This window comes from Rattus norvegicus, chromosome 5 (assembly GCF_021556685.1).
Source record: "Rattus norvegicus strain SHRSP/BbbUtx chromosome 5, alternate assembly SHRSP_T2T, whole genome shotgun sequence".
Classification (NCBI taxonomy): Eukaryota; Metazoa; Chordata; class Mammalia; order Rodentia; family Muridae; genus Rattus; species Rattus norvegicus.
This window is the reverse complement of record NC_141538.1, coordinates 73,310,028-73,328,686: the sequence shown is the minus strand read 5'-3', so window position 1 is coordinate 73,328,686 and position 18,659 is coordinate 73,310,028. Positions and strand designations below refer to the sequence as shown.

The 18,659-nt window shown below is 43.3% G+C and overlaps 1 protein-coding gene and 1 long non-coding RNA gene across 7 annotated transcripts in view; one reads left to right on the top strand and one right to left on the bottom strand.

Annotated features, from left to right (window-relative positions):
- The window catches only part of Slc44a1 (solute carrier family 44 member 1), a 180,309-nt gene that overhangs the window by 98,427 nt on the left and 63,223 nt on the right, over window positions 1–18,659 (bottom strand).
- The window catches only part of LOC102551474 (uncharacterized), a 31,036-nt gene that overhangs the window by 2,748 nt on the left and 9,629 nt on the right, over window positions 1–18,659 (top strand). The window contains exon 2 of the long non-coding RNA XR_015620879.1: window positions 819–931. This is a non-coding gene — a long non-coding RNA (uncharacterized LOC102551474). The remainder of the gene's footprint in view (window positions 1–818; window positions 932–18,659) is intronic.

Sequence of the window (18,659 nt, the reverse complement as noted above, 5' to 3'; positions counted from 1 at the left end):
GGTATTTTTATACAATTACATTTCTTTTTAAAGGTGAGGCTTAGGTGGGAATCACAGGATTTAACAAATAAAATAAAAAAGAAGATAAAGATAGCAGGTATTATAACTGTCCAAGAGAAAATGATGCCCACTCATCCTCAACAAGATAGAGAGGCTGGTGCCACACAGCACGGAGGCAGCATAAGAAGGAATGTCCTATTTGACACAAAGTTCTTTAACCACGGCCTCAGTACATTTTTTCTGAGTCCACGGCAAATTCTACAAAGTCAGTGTCCTTTCCCACAACCACCCAAACCTACAGTCCAAACACAGCTAACCATGGAACGAGGTAATTACTTTTCTCAGCCTTTGGCTATAATCTAATAAAGAAGCAGGACTAGGCACAGAAATCTAAAAAGAAAAAGAAAAGTCAATGCACAAGTAAAATGGGCACTAGGTAAGAATACCAGATTTGGGGGGCAGGGGTGAGGGAGTCAGTGTGGAAGGTACCAGAAAGGGCTTCACAGATGGACAAAAACACTACACAGACAGTGCAACCAGAAGACCATCCAGGAGCCCAGCAGGAAGGAGAAACACAAGCTGCACTACACATCTACCAGCTCTTGGAGACTCTAAAATCACTCATGTTCCAAAAAGATAAAAGGATGCAAAGAAGCCAGATGTGGTTTGGAAGCAGGGTTCGTGGACAGTGTCCATGATGAAAACAAGGAGGCAGTCAGTACAGGCAGGCACAGAGAGAACGGGTTCTGGGAACCCTTGGCTGGAACAAGCAAGCTCTCACTAATTCTCCCTCCATCTGTCCCACGCATGTGACTCAGCGTGTCTGTCCCTAGGACCACAGACAATGGTCTACACAAAGCCGGATTCTGGGCAGGGAACACTCCGCGTCTGAAAGAGGGTGTATCAGCTAGCAGTGCTGGCACAGGCAACAGTAAGTATCATCTATGATATCGGTAATGAGTGCAGTCAGTGTCTGCTGAATACTCATGGGCCAGAGATTCTAGAAAACTGTATGTGTGTGGATCAGTTCCACACAACAGTGCGGTGTGTTTCTGTGAAGGCAGTGGAATGTGGGTGGAGGAGTCACTGAATACATAGTTCTTAATGATAAGAGACGCCTTAAGAATTATCTGGAGAGATTACATGACGGGAGAAAACAGACTTAGAGGCAAGTGAAGAAGAAAGCCAGAGGCCTCCCAGCTAGGACATGGCTCTAACAGCAAAGACCTCCGGAGAATAGATTATCTTGTCTGCTGTCCTGCTTCTGTGTCTTTCAATGCTAAAACTGCCCCAGTTGTAGTCTTGCAGCCCTAGTTTATACTCTGAACCACCACAGTAGTTTGTACTTGTGAGTAGACAGCAGCCTTGTACTGTGCCTTAGTTATACCAACCTGAACCTACGTCCTGGTCTTATCTTCTTTTTAACATGCTTCGGCCTCTAAGCAGCGGACATCACAGGTGTGCATTACCCTCAGCTTCAGCTTCTAGTCCTCCCTACAATAACAATCCTTTGGCCTAACCTAAGAAAACCATCCTTCCTTCCTAGCCCCAGTCTCTATAATTTAAACACTATATACCATTTAGTCTTTAGTCTGCTTTAAGGTCGCTGGTGGTGCACACGTAACAGACAGCGTGTACGTGACAGTTCTTATTGGTTCCCCAGAGAAAACACCTGACTTCTACAAATTCCCCATTTTATTGTCAGCCACTCCACTCAACTCGGTCTGGGATAGACAGAAAACAAGACTACAGTATTAAGATCATTTGGGAGAGCAATCTGTATAGATACCATTGGGTCAAGAGCCCTGGTGAGATACACGGCCCTCAGAGCAGGTCAGTCAAACAGAAATGGGTTAGGAAGGTGAGTAGAATTCAACAATGTGTATATAGCACTATCAAATTAATACTGTCGATTATAGCATAAGAGCACGGTCTCCGAAAACTTATAACCCACAGAACCGAAATACAATTTAAAATAGCATCTTCAGAAAGGTATGCCATGACACATGCTTACTATCCATGTTCCAACCTAAGAACATAGGAGATCCAACCCACACATGCACACACTATGATGAGCTACTTACAGGCCCTAGGCTCTGACTGTGCTAATGTCCTTAAGGCTTGCTCTCCCTTTGATGGTGAAAGACATCAACTGACAACTCTATGTACAAATTAGGCTGGAAAGCAGGCGGGACCCGAGTAGTTTCCTTTCACAGTCTCATTTCATGTGGACTCAGCTACCTGTGGCCAACCAAAGTCAGGGAGCAGCAAATGGAGGAAATTTTCGTAAATAAAAAAAATATAGAGAGAGTCATTTTTATTATAGTTATTGGTATGACTTCATGGTTACTTATTATCAGTTCCTGCTGTATCTGATTAACTAAACTTTCTTCTAGGTAAGTACTTATAGGAGGAAAAAAAAAGGTACCCACAGAGCTTAGTCCAGTCCACAGCTCCAAAGGACTGCACTGCATCTTGTAATGCTTTCCAGGAGGGTAAGGGGGACTCGTCCGCAGTTAACCGACAACTACAGAGAGCACTTTTCAGAGACGTGGGATAAGAAGCAACAAGATACCATCCACCTGTCTCGAAGCCCATCCTAATTCCACTGTCACCAGCCTATGTCAGGAATGAGGACAAGGCACAGGATTGTGTTAGAAGCTCAAATCTATTAATAGCTTAGAAACAGCTTTGTTTAAGTTTCACAGCCGTTGCAGGACCTAGAATGAACAAAATCCCACTCGTGAGAAGAGTGAAAAACAGTGAGGAGAATACTTCATCGACTGACCAGCCTGGACGCCTGCAGGCACTGAGGCACTGGCACACACGGTGTGCACACGGACGGCATGCTCGGGTGGTCCAGAAAACACATTGGCAAAGGGAACTGCCAAACACCCAGGTGAGCTTTGAACTTAGAAGTGTGACGGAGTGCTGGAGAGATGGCTCAGCTGTTAAAGGCAAACGGGGACAGGAGACAAACCACGAAGGGCTCAGACTGCCCTGCTAAAGCAGCTGGAGAGAGACTGGTGGGGGAAGGGGAGAGGCACATGCGCAGCTCAGGAGGCTTCTGGGGTTACTTGAGGAAGACGTGAAATAATTCTACTCTAACCTGAAAGTCTGGAGATACAACACCAAATTCCGTCCAGGACGAAAGAAAGGGAAGAAAAGCCAGGAAACGCAGCGTGTCTGCACAGTAAACTGGAGGACACATGCACCAAGCCTGAGAACGAGCAACGGTAAGGAGTGAGCTATAAACCACAGAAGGCCGGGAAGACGAGAGCCACGGGAAAGGAATAACTTGGAAAGCTGCGCTTGGAGCGAAGAGATGGAACCCAGTGAGAGGATTTACGTTTAAAGGCAGGTTAAAACCTCTACCTGGCTTGAATGTCCTCACCAAGAAGAGGAGAAGGAAGAGAAAATGAAATTTACAAGGAGTTACTGTATTTCACGGACTCCGAGGCTGTGTCCTCGTAACACCTCAATTCAACAGCCAACGGAAGCATCCAGATGGTGGGTGACAAGTGGACTTCCCATGGACTTAAAGTCTGACCCACAAGTGTTACTCTCTCTGATCTCAACCGGAAAGACGGGGCATGGACAGTCAGTGACGGGCTGATGGCTGCTGGTCCATCGGGTCCACAGCAGAAGGAACTCCACCTACTCACAATGCAAGTAGTTTACCTTTGCAGGGAGCAGCGCGCGGAGGATCAGCATTAAACAGGACCTGATTCACACAAAAAAGGCGTCCCATTATTCCACAAACGTTGCTACATATTTACTCCCAGGAAAGGCCCTTTCCACTCAGAAATCCACAGAACACAAATTTTGAGTGCGGATAACTTACAGACTACAGAAAGAGGGACAGGAGTACAACCAGTCATTGCAAACCCACGTGGTGTGTGATGAGGCTGAAACGGCTGTAGAAGCCCGTGCAGATCTGCGAGGAGGAAAGAGGGTGAGAGGAAGCACGAGGGAGGGGGAGGAGGGAGCCAAGCTGCATTTTGAAACTGAGTAGGAATTTTCCAGACAGATGGGGAAGGGAGCACTCCGGGCAGAGGAAACCGCCCGCCTGAGAGCGCAGAGGCATGAAAGAGTGTATTTAAGGAACTGCAAATAATCAGACAGGGCTGATTCTAGGGCGGAACTTCAAAGAGATAGGTGCCAAGGAGACGCGGGGATAAAGAGATGGCTGTCCCGAGAATTCAGGGGACCTTACACTTTGCTCCACAAGGCAGCGTGTAGTTACAAGGACGCCTCGCAGTAAGGCCCCGGTGTAACCAGCCGATCACACTGAAGGCCAGAGGGAAAGGCTGGGGCACAGCAGTGCGGATCCAGAGATGAGCCCTTGCCATTAAATTGCCTCCTGCTGCCATGGCAACTCTGCGGTAAGGCTTTTTTGGAGCAAGAGGTGGCAAACAGATCCCAGGTCTGCTGGCCGCCTCCTGCAGGATCTGGCTTCTCTCCTCTCTAATCAAGCTCTGCGGCACTAAAGCTGAGAAGCTGGTGGCAAAGCCCCTCGGATGCTTCCGCTTTAGTGAGTCCTGACACATGTCTTCCCCAGAGGGGAATAAAAATGGAGTCTGATCACTTGTCCAATTATTACCTGGAATCAGTTTATAATGTATAGCTCCTTTCTACAGAGTGTGTTGCCCTGAGTGAGTCACCAAAAGGAAATACACAGCAGTGACGTAGGCCCTTCTGCTACTGCCAAATAACAGTGTTGCAGGCCTTCTGCTGATGCTAAATGTAGGCTGCAGAGAGCCTGAGGATCTGTTCCCCACACTCAGAAGAGTCCTGCCCAAAGAGACCTCTTACCTCCATGTGGGGGTTGGGAAGGACTGCAGCAAGGCAAGTCCAGGCATCACACCAGGCTAGGAACCAAGTGTCCCAAGGAGGGCCATCTTATTTAGAACTATGGGAAGAGCATACCTGAAATAGGCTATCGAACCCAGCTAACTACAACACACCATTAACTAGAACACGTTTGGCCCCCAACATTCTGGAACAACAGAATTAGGAGAGATTGGCGGAGCACAGTGACTTGAGTGTAGACAGTGATCTAGGAAGCTGTACGATGGTTACGACAGTCCCCCTCTGCCCATAAGCACGTGCACTTCTACAGTTTCAGTATCTGTCCCTGAAGATTCCACGCCCAAGGGTGGGGATGTAGCACTTGCTTAGTATGTATTCAAAGGTTCAATACCCACTCAAGCAAAAAGCACTAAAAACAAAGACGATAGAGCGCTCTTTGAGATTCGTCACCACGGCAGCCTTAGAAAGACAGAGCTTTAAGTGGTGACCAGAGGATCATGTCCTGCTGTCATGAACAGACCAGGGGCAGCATTAGGAGACACAGGGGCTGAGACTGGAAAGTGCTAATCTAAGGTCAACCTAAACTAGGCTGTGAAACCCCGTCCCTCCAATACGGAAGAGAGAGAGAGAGCGAGAGCGCGAGAGAGAGCGCGAGCGAGCACGCGAGAGCGCATTTTATTTGCTCCTCAACACTTCCATTCATTTATCTGTTTTATTATCTATCTCTACCACTAGAAATCAACTCTGGAAGAGCAGAGCCAGTTGACTATTTAATCCATTTCTATATCCTCAGTGCCTAAATAATTCCTGGAATGAAAAAAGCAATCCATAATCATTTATGGAATCACTGAAAAGATGGTGCTTTGTGTACATTTTACCAGGTGAAGATGAGGTGGAAAGGAAGTAGGGGAGAAGGTATTTAAGGTCGAAATAGTATTCTTCAAGATAAAAATTTTAAACACGTTCTCTGCCAGATACAGAGTTAAGTAAAGAATATAATTATAAATATGCCCGTCCTAGCCAGGCAGGCATGCGGCTCATGCTTCTAATCCCAGCACTTGAGAGGCTGGGGCAGAAAGTCTGAAGTTCAAGGACAGCCTAGGTTATCGACAGAATTCAAAGCCAGCCAGATGTTCACGGCAAGATCCTACCTCAGAAACCAAACCAAACCGACAAGAGGGAGTAGGTACACAGTCTCCCTTCCCTGTCTTCACGGCATAGAGAGGAAGGAGCTGTGGGCAATGTAAATGCCTCACCTGGGAAAGGAGGCCAGTACAGGAAGATCAGATGAGTCTCAAGTGGCATCCTAAGGGGAGGGACCTAGAGAGTAGAAAACTAAAGCAACCACACGATGAGCAAGAGTCATACCAGAGCAGGTACAGCCACAGAGAGGAGAACATGGAAAAGGTTAGCACGGTTGATGGGGACTGCAGTGAAGGATGCAGAGGTTGAAGGTTTCAGAGGCAGGACAGTGGAGTTCCTCCTCAAGATGGAAAGCTGTTGGGAGCTCACCTGCCCTGATGTGGAAAATGAACAACAGGTGACGAACGGGCAGGTGGGAAGGAGCTGAAGGATTTGTACCACGAAATGACAGCTGAGGCTAGGCTGAGAATGGAGATGAAAGGAGGATTTCACAGGTACTCAGGAGCGAGGAAGACCCTGCGATGATGTGATAAAGAAGAGAAGAACATCCCAGTCTGACCAGGATGGCTGGGCCATTACAGTTTGTAACCGTGTTCCACTAAGAACAAAACCAAACCAAACCATGAGTCTTGGGCACTGTGGTCTATGCTAATAATCCTAGCACTCAGGAGGGTAGAGATTGGAGAATGTTAGCCCCAAAACAGCTTAAGTTACACAGCAAGATTGTCTCAGAAGACGCAGACAAAAGGGACAGTGCACTCTTAGAAAGCCCCAGTTTGGTGCCCTTAATATATTAGTTACCAACAAAAACATGCAAATGGAGAAGCCAGAGAGATCAATTCCAGGTAGCTGCAGTGTCTGTTTCCTACTTACACATGTACCAAAAAGAGAGAAAACATGCTGGAGAACCCAGGAGCGGTTCCCAGCACCCACAGCACCCTTAACTCTAATTCCAAGGGCTCTGATGACCTCTTCCGACCTCCACCAGCTACATAGGCTCACCTGCACACAGGAAATAAATCTAAGCAAGAGAGAGGGTGAATGTTAGAATAAATCCAACATCCATTGACTGTATCTTGTGCAAAACTGAGATAAGAAAATAAATAAAAGCACTTTATAAAAATGTTCAATGAGAGCTACCAAAAATAATTTTTCTACTTAGCAAAGGTAACTGGAAGACTACCGAAGCCAAATCTGCTCTCAATACCATGGTCAGAAGGAGAAAATCTCAACTTTTCAAACAATCACAACAAAAAATACTATTAGGTCATGCAACAATGACAAAGGAATTTGTTTCTTCTTAGTGTGAAAACTTTATTGATACATAATTAACAGGCCATAAAGTAAACCTGTACAAACTCTGCCTTTTCCTTTAAGAGTCACTAAGGGTCTCACTAAGTTGCCCTGGCTGGTCTCAAATTCCTTGGCTCAGGGATCCTCTTTCTTAGCTAAGCCTTCTCAGTGTTGTGACTGTCGGTAGGGCTAAGGACTGTGACTATGAGGAGGCCTAGTGGCCTCCATATACTCCTACCGCATGGGCGACCACATATTCCCCAGTGGTCAACCAGTTCAATGTTTTTAAGTATATATTACTGAATTATTTATCATGAAAAATCTAACTCTGAAGTATTTCCATCCCTGAAGAAACTGCATGTCTACGGTCATTGCTCAGTTTTCTGAACTGCCCACCCTTCCTTAGCGTAAGTTCAAAGCTCAGCATGTTACACTGTATGCTTCGATATCTCATTCCGATTATGCATACAAATCCACTGTGCCATTTTTTCCTTTGAGAGTTATTATCAATTATATTGCTATCAACATCCATATGTATGCCTCTGTGTGTACACATGTCTTTATTTCTTTTAGGCAGGTTCCAAGAAGTAGACTTGCTAGGTCATAAAGTAACCATGTTGGACATTTTGAGAAATAGTCCATTTTTAACAGGGCGGCTAGTCCATCTTCAACTCCTATTATAATACACGGGTTTCCAATTTCTCCAAATCCTTATGCATATCATTACGGGTATCAACTGATGAACGGATAACCAAATTGTGGAATATCCATACAACAAAATAATATTAAATGATCACCTTTCTAGTTGAAGAGAAAGGAGTAAGTCTCTGGCTCTGCTTTGCATTTCACTGATGGCTAATGGTGTTCAATGTCTTTCACAAGCCTCTTTGTGCACACTGCCTTTCAGTTCCTTTGGACAGATGTCCCTTGACACTCTTGCCCACAGATTTCTATCCATTTGTACCAAGGACAAAATAATGAAGCACCAGATAGTGTCACAATACTATGAAAAAATATTATGAGAAATAAAGTTAAATCGTAAGGATAAAAGACCATTTAGGAGACAATGTAGGAGCAAAAGATCAGAGGCTGCAGGACAGAGGCAACAAGGAAACAAAGCAAAACGTGTGCACACTCGGAAGACAGGCTTGTTGCCAGAATAGGGGGTTTCGACTCGGCTGAGTTGATTTGATAGGGAGAGCAATTACAGATGATGAGAAGACCAAACGGAGATGCTGTAGCTATGGAAGAGTAAATCCTGAAAGCATTCACTGAGAAAAATGTAAATGCCTCCCAGGGCTAGAGTGAGAATCAATGGGGCAGGATGTGGTAAAGAGCTTTGTAAGCATCATATACATGGGCTAAAAGCCTTCCCATCTGGATTGAAATCGGAAGCACCAACAACTTCCAACCTCCTTCTAGAGATGATGGCGATGATGAAGACCACAAACAGCAGCTAACATTTACAGTTCCAGGTACTGTGCTAAGTCTCTTACCTCACTCTCACATTTACTCCTCCAAAACACCACTGTGTGTCCTTACTATCAACAAGGCTCTTTGAGCCCAAAACTATTGCTGCTATTTTCTACAGTGCAAACTCTTCCTTAATTCCTCTCCAGTGGAGCTGCCTGTGAAGATACCCTCAACTGCATGAACAATTCAACTCATCACAGAAAAATGGAAAATGCTCTTTCCATTGTACTACTTTTATCTTTTTTTATTAGAGAATCAAAATTTTCATAATTGAACGTGCCAACCTGGGTGTGACTTAATTTCTTTATTGCTTCAACAATGTACAAATTATCCCCTCTCTTCAATGACATACGATATTCATTTCAAAATATTTAATTCTTCTGGAATTTAGTTTGTATGGTATGAGATTAAAACAGGTCTTAATGTGGTATCTATCATATTACCATCTAGCCCAATATTTTTAATTTAATTTTTTTGTTGTTAAATGATTCTTGCTTTCACATAACCTACTTCCCCTGAGTTTTAGTATGTCACTTCCATTCTGATTCCATGGCTGTATGGACCTACGTTTAGACAGTTCTTAGAACATACTCTTGGGACATGATAGTCTAGAGCAACAAGCCCTCCACCCTTTGCTTCCCTACAAAGAATCTAACAATGAAAACTATAGATACAGATCGATCTTTATGAGAACTCCTCAGTCTCACGTCTTATCTGGCCAGTATGACAATTGCCAACAGGCTATTGTTTTGCAGGGTGGAGATGAGCTTGAGCCTTAGACCTGCAAGGTAAGTGAGTCACTCCTCCACCCCTCCAAGTGCCAACACTTAAAGCTCAGAGCTGGAAAGACGGCCTAGAAGTTAACAGTCCTTGTTCTTGAGGGAGACCTGAATATAATCCCTGGCATCACCATGGCAGCTCACAATCAACCATAACTGCAGTTTTAGGGGAATCTAACACTTTCTCTTGACGTCTGTGGGTACCATGCACACTTGTGATACATAGACATATATGTACTTAAAACACTTATATACATAAAATAAATCTAAAAATTCATTTAAAATAAAAATCAGAAGATTGGCAGGCCTTTCTCTTCTTGAGTGTTCTCCTCACTCTTCTTTAACCTGTCAACAGGTATCTGGCCTCAGTTGAAAAATGGGCTGACTTTTTCCAGGGAGATGACTCAGAGTGGTTAAAGCCTTGCTGTAGAAATGAGAGGAGCAGAGTTCAGAGCTCAGATCCCCGGAATCCATGTGAACAGCTGGTGGGCATGCTAGTTTACAGGTAGTTCCACCCTTCAAAGGCAGATTCTTAGCGTACGTAAGCTAATGACTCACTATGTAAGTGAGCTCTGGGTTCAACCTGAGAACTTGTCTCAAAGACTGAGATGAAAGAGGGCTGCCAGCACCCGCCTTGGACGTCATGTACATGTGCACACACACACACCCCTACCCAAGAACATGCCTATACACACACGCTGCACACATACACATGAAGAGAAAAACAACCCTAGTGTCAAGGTCTTCTCTGCATATATCTATATCTGAGCAAGAGCCACACAAAACCACTATGTATGGAGTTCAAAGTACCCAGTATCTCCTAGGGTCTTTACGCCTAGTCTATTTATGTAACTACAATGTTTGCCTGGTGGCTTTGGGGTTTTCAACCTCTAGTGAAACCCACAAGCCTCTCTTTCTGTTTTCAAAGTCAGAGAATTCACAGCTCCTTTGATATTCAACTTCAGTAACTACACTTAGCCTAGACATCTGGTCTACCCTCTCAAACACACCCACTGCATGGCTCGATCTCTTCCTTTCAGATACCAGTCTACTGTTTTACAATGTATGCATTTTCTTTTAATACTCTGAAATTACTTGTGAACAAGGATAATTTTTAAAAGCATTCCTCATTTGAGGAAAATCTTATCTGCTTTTTATGATTTATACCATCAACCAGGATTAAGTCACCATCCCATTGGGGTCTTAAACTGGTACCGTATTAAGTCTATAAATTAACTTTGGTTATATTGTTATATTTACTGCATTAAGACTACCCACTATGTGGAGATTTGATGTTTATTATTGTTCCACTTTCCTTCTATTAAAATATTATAATTCTCTGCACTTGGCGATATATAAATATGCATGTATATATGAGGGTACATGGACTTTACTGTAAAAAATAAGTACTCTATTTTTCATTATATTTTCAGCATAATAATAAAATAAATGACTGAATCTGTTTAGGCATATGCTTTATAACTTGCAATTCAAGCGTTGAGGTTAGGGCACATTTTGTTGCAGCCCCTAAACAGCATTGTAGCCCCTTGTATTACTTTTCTTTCTATTGGCATCCATACATTCCAGTTATTCCCTATGTGATTTACTGCACCTAGTTATTTAAAACAATGGTATACAAAGGCAGAATCCTGTTTGTTTTAGGTAAATTATTTCTACCTCTATATAACCTTGGTAACTGCCCTTACCCAAGACTCCTTTTATGCCTTCAAGTTTGAATTTTCAACAAAAGATGCCACTGAGGAAGACAATTCTTTCTGATAAATCCTGCTGAGACACATGAATCTTTCTTTGGGGCAGGGGCATCAATTATATCTATTTTTCACACCACCTAAATTGTCTAAAAGTACTCACAAAGATAAGGACTTAATTAAAAGCTCTTAAATAAAACATAGAGAAAAATCTTTGTGACTTTAGGGTAAAGTAATAAGGTCTTAGAACAGAAAATAGCACAAGCCCCTAAAAAAATCATCAAAATTGAAAACCTTTTCTTACCAAAAGATATAATTAGGAGAGCTGGGGAGATGGCTCCATGGGTAAAGTGCTTGCCACACAAGCCTGAAGATCTGAGATCAATCAGAAGAACTATGTTTTAAATAGCTCAGTGTGGTTAGAAGAAAGAAAAAAAGAAAGAAGGAAAGAAGGAAAGAAGGAAGGAAGGAACCTTGTAATCTCAACTCTAGTTTAATGGTTCTAGCAAAAGTCCACATTGAAAAAAGAATTAGAATAAGGAGGAGGAAGAGGAGAAGGAACAGGAAGCATAAGAAGGAGGAGGAAGAAAAAAAAGGAATGAAGGGAGGGAAGAAGGGAGGGAAAAAAAGAAGAGGAGGAGGATCACTCATAAGAAACACCATCCAAGATGGACCAGACCACTAACCCACACACACAGGACATTGAGAAAATAAAAATTAGGGCACTGGAAAGAGCTAGCTCAGTGGTCAGTGGTTAAGAACCCTTGCTGCTCTTACAGAGGACCTGACTTTAAACTCCTAGCACTCATACCTAATTCAGCTACACGGGATCTGACACTCTTTTCTGGTCTTCTTGGGCATATGATTGAGAGCATTTGTGTTTGTGTGTGTGTGTATGTGTGTGTGTATGTGTGTGTGTGTGTGTGTGTGTGTGTGTGTGTGTGTGTGCGCGCGCGCGCGCGTGTGTCCCCCAAAAAACAAAAGGGTCAAATGTAGACTATAGAAAATATCACCAAAAATATGTAACCAGAAAAGGTCATCAGATCATAAAGGACTTCTATTGAGATTATAAATCATTCTTGAAATTCTTTTATCAAAACCAAATCACTATAAAATGTGTGAAAGGCTACTTCATAAAAGACAGGTGAACTGTCAGTCACTGCTTTAAAAGAAGTTCAGCATCGATGGTCATTAAGAGTATGGGAACTCAGAACAAATAAAGACTGAAAAATGAAATGTAGTTACAACCACAAGACAATGTGGTACTATTATACACCCACCAGAACATCTAAAAATACACAACACAGAATGCCACAAGGAGACACACCAATTAGGACCCTCCCACTTTGGTAAGAGAGATGCAAACGGCACAACTTGGAAACAGTGTGAACCACCCAAATCCTAGCATCCCCCCGAGAACACTGAAATATAGACGTGTCCTTGCAGAACTGTGTCCAGAAGCTTCCAGACCAGCATGACTCGTGATGGCAAGAGAGTAGTTTATACCTTAAAAGAGCTGCATAGGTAAAATATAATACACTCACACAGTGAAATGTTACCTAGCAATTTTACAAGGAATAAACTAGTGGCATATCTGTAAAACATAAGTGCACGTTAATAACATTTTTTATGCTGTGTTTAAAAAAGAAGTCAAACACAATCCAGGTATGGTGGCGCCTGTATTAAGAAAAAAAAAAAAGAAGATGCAGACGAACATATCACATGTTTTCATGTGTAAGAATCCTATGACAGAAAGCAGATCCTGGCTGCTTGGGTTAGCTGGGATAGAGGAGGGCCTAACTGTAAAGGAGTGCAAAGTTATTTTCTAACAACAAAAGAGATGTGGACCATTGTAGATAGTGCTTAAACGTATATATTCACCAACATGGTAATTTGGTATGTTATTTTATTATATGTAAATTATACTTTAATAAAACCATAAAATATTTAAAACTTCCTCATGAAAATGCTCTTGGCAAAATCCTATTTACTCTATAGCACTGGTGTTAGGTAAGAATTCAACTTTATTCAGAGAGATGGCTAAACTTTGCTCTTGGTTCCTGGGAGTTACTCTGTGTATCTTAGAGGAGTGTCTTTGTTTAACTGGGTCTCGGGTCATGACACACAGCCTTACAGCACGATTTATGAGGAAGGCGGATACTGTAGGGACTGATTATTCTAGAAAGACCAACATCATTGTGCAGATGAGGAGTTGGATGGGGGGGGGGGTATCCATGTGACCCGTGTGCACAGGGCTAAAGAGTAAGTAAGTCATCTGTATGATAAAGACAATGGAATGGTAAGCGCCTGGGTTGAGGTGAGCTTCCTAGTTGCCCATACTCCGTATTTTACACATCAGTGCTAGGCAAGTGGTACACTCCACCTCCACCTTGCTCCCTTCTTCCCACAGGTAAGAACAATGTATTCTTGGCTCTCCCACATCCTCTATGTGGAATATATTGGAAACGTGACTACAAATAGCTTTCTGTGACTTCTGTGAGTTCTGGCAAATTCTTGAGCCCAAGAGCAATTACTGAGCTCTGCACCCACATCTGGCATTGGAAGTATGGATGGTCATGGGAAAACTGAATGCCTTTTAGCTCCCCGGATGCCCTCAATTCAGATCCAGATACACTCACACCCATGGACAGGTGTAAAACGATGTCTATGAAACTCCTGGTTGAAGTGGTTAATGATTAACCCGATATGTTACAAAGGTCTTTCAAAGTCTTAAAAAAAGAAAAAAAAGCCCAGAACCAATAGATGAAGCTGATGCCGCAGCTGCGTACCTTAGACATGGCGGCTGTGTACACTGGTCCTGAATACGGGAACTAATCGCCCTGCCTTGCTGAGCTGCATGCATGCGGTCCGACCCTGCTAAGGAGGGCTACGCTTTCCTAATTGGAGTCTGTAAACTAGTCGACTTCTACCTCTCACATTCCCTGAAGATGAGTATACAGTTGGTGTCCTTCGCAGACTGCTAACTGTATTAGTCACAGCAAGTATTATGATGGTGGGCAGAATTTCACTAGAGCGTCTCTCTTTTTTTAAATTAAAGCTAAGAAAATAATGGGATAACAAAATCTAACGAAAATATTTTCCAAGTATGCCGCCAAAAACTTGCCTTTTGATAATTGAGATTTTTTTCCAACTTCTACTCCTATGAGAGAAAATGAGTAAGAAAAATTGCATAGATGATACAACAAGTTTCAATTCAATCCTAGGCGTTACCATCTCTGAACGCCGATGATGTTTGTGGGACGGGAAGTCTACAAATGCAGGTTCGCTTGAGGTCTCCATCTCACTGTTCAATGAGAAGGGTGTTCCTTCTCATTTTATGCTCAGGAGAGAGGCAGCAGGCTAAGGTCGGCATCTAAAAGCATCTTGATGGGAGAACGGGGTTGGTGATTTCCTTCAGAGTGAAAGAAAAATGCTCAAAACTGAGAATATCTCACAGACTAGGAACATGTCCACCTATTTAGGCTAACTGTGGAGCAAGCAGGTAAGCTGCTAAGTTCCTCAGAAGAACACTGCAGAACTCAAGCTCCAGGACAACGAACAAGCGTACTACACCTCAGAGAGAAGCTGCCTCAATGCCATGGAGAGTTGGAAGTTTCCTCCCACGTATACCCGTCCTTACCTCGCATCAGCTTGGCCCGCAAGAACACCAACCTGACAGACTGTAACCTTGAACTGAACCTCACCCTATGAAACAGGGGCTCTATATCTGACTAAAATGACTCTGTTCCTAAGACCTCCTCCATCTCTGGCTGAGGCTCTTTAACCTACAGCCAAGAAGTTGCCCTGAGGGAAGGCTCGTAATGGAAAGGTTTGCACTGGAGCAAGGTATCTTGAGCCGCAGAGAATAGGTTCGTGTTAGACACTAAAAATGACTCCTTGCGTAATAAGCAAGGAAACATGGCCGAGTCCTAAAGCCACATTGAACTGAATTCTTGGCAGGAAGATTTGGTGGGAAGAAGACCCATTCCCCAGATCTGCAAAAAGGGCACTGCAGCATGGACACGGCTTTGAGTCTAGCCTGGGAAACCTGGAATAGAGAACCAGCAAAGCCAGCAACTTCCGGTTTACAGAACCCCATTGTTTTGAGTCTCTAGGTTACAGTATTGTGCTGCAACAGCAATAAGTAAACTGAAATAATGGCGGTTTTGGTCCTTCCATCCAGCTGCCCTGCTCTTCTCTCTTCCGCAGTTGCGATAGGAACCCAGGACAGCAGTCACAATGGCTAGCACTCACACAGGACGGAGCTGCTGCCATCCATCACTCCTGCATTTGTCTTCCTCGCTAAAATAGGAGCTCTTCAAGGACAAGGGCTGTGAATGCCTCTGTTGTTAATTTCGTGCACATAATACACTTTATGTGTAAAGAAATAACTTGGAGAAAATTAAATCTAGCCATTGTTCAAGAGCAGCATTAATATTTCCGTGTCATTCTGTAACTGTTTTGTACATTCATACAAGTATCTATAAAATTGGCCTCTGTGCATTATAAGTATTGATTTTTTTTCCCTTAATAATGTACACAGGCATTCCACATACAGGGCAGCCCCACCCTTACTTGGGGCTACTGGGTCTCAGACCTGTTCTGCCATCATAAGCTCCTGAGCCCTAAAACATTCCATTGGCTACACTTCCTCCAGCTATAGCATCTTGACTGCATGGTTTTAGGAAGTTCTATTATTTTCACCAGTTTACAAAAATTTCCATGAAATAAAAAGTTAAGTCTATGTAGCTCAAGAGTACATTTTGTTTTAAGTGTAGAATAGAGTTTATTCAGGACATGGGGAGGGGAGTAGAAAGGGTAGTAGAGACAGAGAAAGGCAGAGAGAGAGAGAGAGAGAGAGAGAGAGAGAGAGAGAGAGAGGGAGGGAGGGAGACAGACCAAGAAAAAGAGTTCACTAGTGAATAATTGAATTGAACCAAATGTTCCTTTCCTTCAGCCGTTTAGGCTACTTCCTATTTTATTATCACTAAAAGTAGCTTGTAGCATACAACCACTTTTCAATGAATGTAGGCTAAGGGCTAAGTAAAATAACTAAAATTTTTTAATGTCATTCATTCATTCAATATCTGTAGATGCTTTGTCCATGTGCATGTCTGTACATCAGAAGAGGGCACTGGATCCTAGGGGACTACAATTATAGATGGTTGTGAACTGTCATGTAGGTGTTGGGAATTAAACTCAGGAGCTCTGGAAGAGCAGTCCTTAACTGCAGAGCCATCTCTCTAGCCCCAAATGAAAAAAATATTTGGCAGTGGTGGGGCAGACCGGATGGAGACATGGTCTCTCTAATAGCTGAGGCTGGCCTGGAACTCACAAAGATCTGCATGCCTCTGCCTCCCACTGCTCAGATTAAGGACTTTGCCACTATGCCCAGTCAGAATTTTCAAGAAAAGTGAATAAAAGCCCTTGGGCACACAACAATCTATGTCAAGCCAAAAGGGAGGAGAAAGGTGCTAGTTCTAGGCACAGAGAGCCTAAGGAGTCTTAAAACACCCCCCCCCTTTTTTTTAAATCAAATTTTACCTGTATTTTTTTTTCTTTTTCAAAAGGGCCAAGGATTTTCAGTGAACAAGATTTGAAAACTCTTGATACATTTTCCCCACGAGATGTAAATTACACCAGGCAAAAAGGCACACAACTATAATCCCAGCACTCAGGGGTCTGAGGCAGAGGGACTGTCTGAGGTTAGCTGGCCTATACAGCAAGACTGTCTCAGAAACAAGAGCAACAACCAAAGCAGATAACAGATATAATACATGATCTCAAGGTCCCTTGTAAGCAGACATGGCAAGCTGCTGGCTTACAGCGAAAATAAACACAACTAAGAAGGTAAATCCCTTACATTCTGGTGGTCTTCACTCCATTTCCTATAAAATTATGCAAACATTTGAAGAAGGCCCTAATAAGATGTTCCTCCTACTGATGTTCCCGCTGTTGGCCATTCACATACAGTTGCTTCCCCCTCCTCGGACCTCTACCTCCTTGCCCCCTGTGAACACAGATTATCTCCAATCTGAGAGGTGTTTAAGGGCCTGTAACAGTAACTTCCTTCAGAGAAAAGATGGAAAGATGAAAATTAGACTTATAAGAAAAACATATCTTCAGAACCTATAAAAGAAATCAATACTAGAAAGAAAGATACACTGGGGAAATTTTTTAGAGTAACAAAGCAAGTTGACACTAAGCAAGGTCAGGTAGAGGAAGGAAGGCATAACGGACTACCTCAATCAAAAGAACTAAGAACATGCCCTCCCTTCGCTACACCAAGAGCTGCTGCCCCCTCGCCATACTCTTTCCTCTGGGCACCCAGGACATGAGAATGTTTGTTCTGGAAGTACCAAGCCTTCCCCACTAACTCGATCCTCCTCACAGAGGTCAGCGAAGTGAGACTCCTTGTCTCAGCATCTGACGAAAGCTGAAGCATCCTGCTCTGCCCACACTGACACAGAAGGTAAGGGGCATCCTCTACACCAGCACTCCTGTCTTCAGATGTTTCTCTTCCCAGCACTATTCCACCATAAATCGGTAACACTGACCACTTGGCCATCACCAGAGACCTAAGCCATAGAGCAGCAGCCTGTAAGGCTTATACCCTTCTCTTTTTAATTATAATGATAGCAATAACTTTCAAATGCACTCTAAGGATGCTTATATGCTATAGATCAAAAAGTTATAGGCCAAATTAGAACACGTAGGTTTATTTTTGGAGTTGCCAATCAGCTCACCACCCACTCTCTGCAATCAAAAGTCTGGCTCTAAGCCCAACCCATGATGTGCAGCACCATCACCATAGCTTAGCTACACGATTAAGTCACTCTGTTCATGTGCTTGGCAGGGCAGGCTGTTATTACACAAATAATCTCACATTTTAAAACCCCATGGTTCTATAACAGATAATCTGCTCTGAACTGACCCAGACTTAGGCTGAAATCTGATTTCACGTCTGTGCAGGAAAGTCTTCGCTTCTTAAGCATGCACCTCAGAAATGAATTTAAATCCATCTGAAGTTGAGGCTTTCCTGGATCTCAAACATGGCAGGGCAGTTCTCTGGGCAACACTGTTACTACAAGAAATACACTATCAGGTGCAAAGTATTACTAGGAGGGGGCGGGGGCATTATAACCAGAAGGGTCAATAATTGATTTTGTTTTACTAGTAAGAAAATTCTCATGGTCATCTTGGCACCTTAAACATTTGGCTAAAATAAGGCAGATCTGTTCCCCTCTCCCATCTCTCTCCTGACTCTCCTTCTTCTGTGACAGTTACAAGTAAATACTCCCTCATCAAGGAAGAGACATACTCAGATCTGAGAGCTACAAAAACATGTTGCTTCCCGGAAGACACAGTGTAGCAGAGCACCAGATATAGTCCAAGAGGCCTCTCTTAACCCTGACACTTTTGTCCTTTCCTTATGAAATTCTCTTTTCCT